We start from the raw sequence: 5132 nt of genomic DNA, 5'->3' as shown, positions 1-5132 counted from the left end.
TCCTGTTTTTTTTTTTTTTTTGAAGAAAGAAACGATGTAAAACAATCTTCCTAAGCGTGGATCAGTGATGGAGTTATCTTTTTGTGGTTGTATAAGATGTTTAATAAGATGTTGTATAAGTTTTTTTTTTAAATTTATATTCAAAGTTGTGTATTTAATTTAAACTTTTTTTTTTTTTTTGATTATATGAATGCTTTGGCCCTTTTCTTTTCTTTTTTCTTTTCTTTTCTTTTCTTTTCTTTTCTTTTCTTTTCAATATACCTTATTGCAGTTCGAATCTGACCTTGTAGATGCTAGCTTTATTTTTGTGTGTTTGTGTGTGTTGCATGTTTTGTTTATGTGGTGCGTTGTGTATGCGTTATTTTATTTATTTATTTATTTTGTTTTTTGCTCAACCTGTTTTTCCTTTTTCACCCTTATCATTTATTCATTCTTTTCTCTCTCTCTCAATTTTTATTTGATACATTTTTTGTTTTTGTTATTATTGAATTAGTTAAAGGTTTAAAGGTTGTTCACCTTAATATCAGAAGTATTGTTTCAAAAATCGATGACTTAAGAGCCTGCAATGAATTGCTGTAAAAATTACAGCAATATTTTACAGCCGATGGCTGTATTTTAATAATACAGCATATTGCTGTAAATTGCAATGAATTCCGGGTGGGCGTGGCGGTTTGAATCAAATTTACAGAATATTGCTGTAAATTTCAAATATACAGAGGCATTGTGGGATCTCCAACGGTCAAGATTCGAGTAGCAGCAAGAGGAGTGATTTACAACTGTGGTAAGTGACTTATTATTTAATTTCCCCCTCAGTCTTTGGTAAATATGTATGTATTTACATTCGCGATTCATATTGGTAACCCCGGATTGACGCATCCTCCGTCCGCGGGGCGCGAAGCAGACTTGCGCGGGCTTTTCCTCAGCGCGGTCGCGGTAGGATCTCACACATTCCCCGGCGCTTTAGCATAGCGGCTGTGGGCCGAAAATTAATAATTAGAAACAGTTGGAATTCACGAGAACTTCGTGTTCATCAGCGCACTTGGTCGTGATTATTTTATGGCGTAAATCACATTTGTACAGGCAGACAGTCATCTGTTAACACGGGCCGAAACGAAAAAGCCTCGCGACGCGATCAGGCCGCTCACGGAGGATGTGTCACGCAAAATGGTGCTGCTTCATGCTGTTAACGTAACCAATGTGATGTATTTGTGGACATTTGCTAACTTAAGGTAATGCAAACACTTTAACATCTCTGTTTGATTTCAGTTTGCCTTGTATAGTTAAAGCTGCTGTAGGTAACTTTTGTAAAAAAAATTTTTTTACATATTTGTTAAACCTGACATTATGTCCTGACAGTAGAATATGAGACAGATAATCTGTGAAAAAATCAAGCTCCTCTGGCTCCTCCCAGTGGTCCTATTGCCATTTGCAGAAATACACCGCTCCCGGTAAGAAACAACCAATCAGAGCCAGGAGGAGTGTCTTAGCAGTGTCAATCAATCAAGCTCGCGTGCGCGCTGATCTCACCCCTCCCATACACAGCGCCAGCGCATACAGGCTTCAAGATTACCGGTGTGCCGCAGCTTTGCTTATGGCGGAAAAACAATCCAAACTGCCAATTCCTCAAGTGGCACCTGCTCATAAAATAAAGACGGGTAAACGGAAAAAGACAGATGACGATGATAAAAAAGCCAAAAAGAAAGAATTAGATAGAGCCCGAAATAAAACGAGGGTAAATATCGGAGCGGCTTTTCCGAGGTGGAGGGAGCTACGTGTCCTGAACGGATTAAAAACCGATGCAGAGTCAGCCACATTTCTGCTTGACAAGTAAGTATCCCTGCTTGATTTGTTTAATTTTTTAAGAACTACACAACTAAGATAATTTCAAAACAGGACTGACAAATTATGTATGGCATGGTTTCTTGTAGATTTCAGGGTGGTCCTTTGCATATAACATCGTTTTATTTCGCCATAAGCAAAGCTGCGGCACACCGGTAATCTTGAATTTGACGCCTGTACACTGTGCATGACAGGAGTGAGATCAGCGCGCACGCGAGCTTGATTGATTGACACTGCTAAGACACTCCTCCTGGCTCTGATTGGTTGTTTCTTACCGGGAGCGGTGTATTTCTGCAAATGGCAATAGGACCACTGGGAGGAGCCAGAGGAGCTTGATTTTTTCACAGATTATCTGTCTCATATTCTACTGTCAGGACATAATGTCAGGTTTAACAAATATGTAAAAAATATTTTTTTACAAAAGTTACCTACAGCAGCTTTAATGTATTAACGTACCATTACGAAAACAAATCTTTTTTAACTTGAAATGAAATGTGCTATTTACAGATATGAACAAACTGATCATCCTGTACTTGTCTTTTAGACGTACATTTTATATCTATTGAGGCCTTTAACACAACTACAAACTATTTGTTTCTCAACTAGATTAGACATTTATTTTTTAGGGTGAATGTTTTAGATGTCTCTTTATTTGACGCTGGCAAAAAAATTAGTTAAATAAGGTGTTGATTAGTGGGACATCTAAAACTTTCTGGGAGGTAAGTATTCAGGACTGGAGTTGTAGGCTAATACTGCTCTACCACATGGTATAATTTCATAAACATGATTACATGCCTCAAAAGTTAAAACCAATCTGAATTCCTGACCCTTTATGCACTTTGTAGGTATTTATCTGGAGAGAGGAACAAAGACGAAAGGAAAAGTGCCATCTAAAACAACAGGCAGACAGTTCAGAAGAAACGGGTTGCGTTCAACCTACATGTGGCCACTCTTCTGTGCAAAGTGATGGATTTTCAGTGGAATTTCTGAAATGTAAGAAATACACACACACACCAAGATCTATTTTTCCTTTTATTATATACTTTTATTATTCTATATCTGTATCTGACTGTATCTATCATCCCTCTATCAGTCTCTTAGGGTGCATTCACACTTGTCATGTTTGGTTCGATTAAAACAAACCCTGGTGCGGTTGCTCGGTTAGTGCGGTTCATTTGAACATATGTGAACGCTGCCATCCGAACCCCGGTGTGCACCAAACAAGCTTCCAAACGAACTCGGGTGCGGTTCGAATGATATATGAACGCAACACGGACCAAAGACATGTAACCGAACCAAAAACAGGAATATGAGACCCTAAAAAGGACAGAATCCTCACGCATGTCGGTTTTTCTCGTCATAGACGCGAGTTTGCTCATTACAGGCATCAGACGCGCGTCTCCACACAGCAGATCGTTTGTGTGTGTGACGGATGGATTCCTGCCGATGTTTTGACTACTTTACACATTTTATAAGCTCTTCACGAGTTCCCAACTGGCCAAAATACCATCACATGCAGGCTACGCCCCGCTACGCACACACAATGAGCGCATTTACCTCAGCAAACAGCATTGTTTTGGATGTTCGGTAAGTTCCGTCTCAAAATAGGCAATACGTCATAAAATCCGACCAATCACGTTGTGAATGTATCCCTCCCTGTGCCTTTAGGTTCGGTATCTTTTGGTTCGGTGATAAAATTGCCAATCTGAACGCTAACCGGACCAGGACTAAATGTTTTTTTTCTTCTTTGGTCCGGACCAAATGAACCAAACAAACCGAACTACAAGTGTGAACGCACCCTTAAAGTATTATGTTTTGTAATATATCTAATGTATTGTCCTCTTTGTTCCTTTCAATATTTCTAGCCTCTCTTTGAATCCTGGGATGGAACATCATCTGGAGCAGAATTGTTCTTTTTTGATCGCAAGTTTGTTGGACTTGTTGTTTGGCCATGTTGGTATGTTCATGAAGTGATAAAAGTGATGTGGGTTTTAAGAAATGTTTTTATATGACCCTGTTGGTCAAGTTATAGTTATAATTGTATTTCTTTGTGTGAAGGGCCATGATGGCCAATAAGTAATTTAAAAACATTTTCATGACAAACTTTTGTCCCTTTAAAAAATAAAATGATTTTCTAAATAAAAAATAAATTCAAAATAATACACCTTTTATGGCATTTTTTTATTTAAATTTGAAAGATATATTTATTACATTTTGACCTGTTTTTCAAGATTAAGAAGCATAATTTTTTTGGGAGGGGGGTGAATTAAGTTATGCATTATACAACACTTTATGCAGTTAAAATTTGTTTAAAGTTTATGCAGTTAATAGATTAAATTTAAAATTAAGCTCCCAGTCATTAAGTGAGCAATAGGGAAAATATATTGTATACTGCATTTTACATATTCTACTTGACTAAACTACTTGAATGTGTGTATTTGCCATTTAAAGAAGTATGTTAAATGCAGTATACAATATATTTTTTTGTAAAAATGCAGTATACAAAATATATAAATTACTGTAAATTTTACAGTAAAATACTGGCAGCAGGGTTGCCAGCCAGTTACTGTAATTTTTACAGTAGTGTTTCTGTAATTTAATTTACAGAATTTTACTGTATTCTCGATTACAGTAAAATTCTGTAAATTAAATTACAGAAACACTACTGTAAAAATTACAGTAACTGGCTGGCAACCCTGCTGCCAGTATTTTACTGTAAAATTTACAGTAATTTTTTAACAGTGTGGGTTTTTTTGTATAAACCCAATATTATTACTATTTCAGAAACATGGCTACATAGTAAAATCTCTGATGATGAAATTAAAATTGATGATTTTGTTTTGTATAGATCTGAGTTTCGAGAGGTGGTGGGGTGGCCACGTATGTTTCCGTAAACGTTGTCTCTGAATGTGTTATCCCTAATATTGAGCCTGTTAATTTTGAGTGCCTTTTCATTAAGGTTACTCTTCATACTAACAAAAAATTAATTATTGGTAATATTTATAGGCCACCCTCTGCTCCATCTGATTCCACTATGTGTATCTTGTCAACTATCAATTCTTTTGAGAAACATTTTGAATTAATTATTTTGGGAGATTTTAATAGCAATTGGCTAGATCGTTCTTCTGTTAATGATAGAAATTTATTTGGAAGTGTAAATCTTACTCAGTTAATTAAGGAGCCCACTAGAGTTGACCATCGGTCATCGTCTTTGTTGGATTGGATACTTGTTACTAATCCTGAAAGGATAATTAACTCTGGCGTAATGTCAGATTGTCTAAGTGATCATTCGG

General features: G+C 36.6%; 1 long non-coding RNA gene across 2 annotated transcripts; it reads left to right on the top strand.

Annotated features, from left to right (window-relative positions):
* The first annotated feature begins 642 nt into the window (after positions 1-642).
* Positions 643-3930, top strand: LOC125280453. 2 transcript variants are annotated; one of them, XR_007187605.1, is made up of 3 exons: positions 643-781; positions 2685-2832; positions 3705-3930. It is a non-coding gene; the product is annotated as an uncharacterized LOC125280453 (long non-coding RNA). The 2 variants fall into 2 exon arrangements; XR_007187606.1 differs by lacking the exon at positions 643-781 and adding an exon at positions 893-1229.
* Positions 3931-5132: the final 1202 nt, after the last annotated feature.

Source organism: Megalobrama amblycephala, linkage group LG12 (assembly GCF_018812025.1).
Source record: "Megalobrama amblycephala isolate DHTTF-2021 linkage group LG12, ASM1881202v1, whole genome shotgun sequence".
Taxonomy (NCBI): domain Eukaryota; kingdom Metazoa; phylum Chordata; class Actinopteri; order Cypriniformes; family Xenocyprididae; genus Megalobrama; species Megalobrama amblycephala.
The sequence above is the reverse complement of the archived record's forward strand: the minus strand, read 5'-3'. Positions and strand labels throughout refer to the sequence as shown.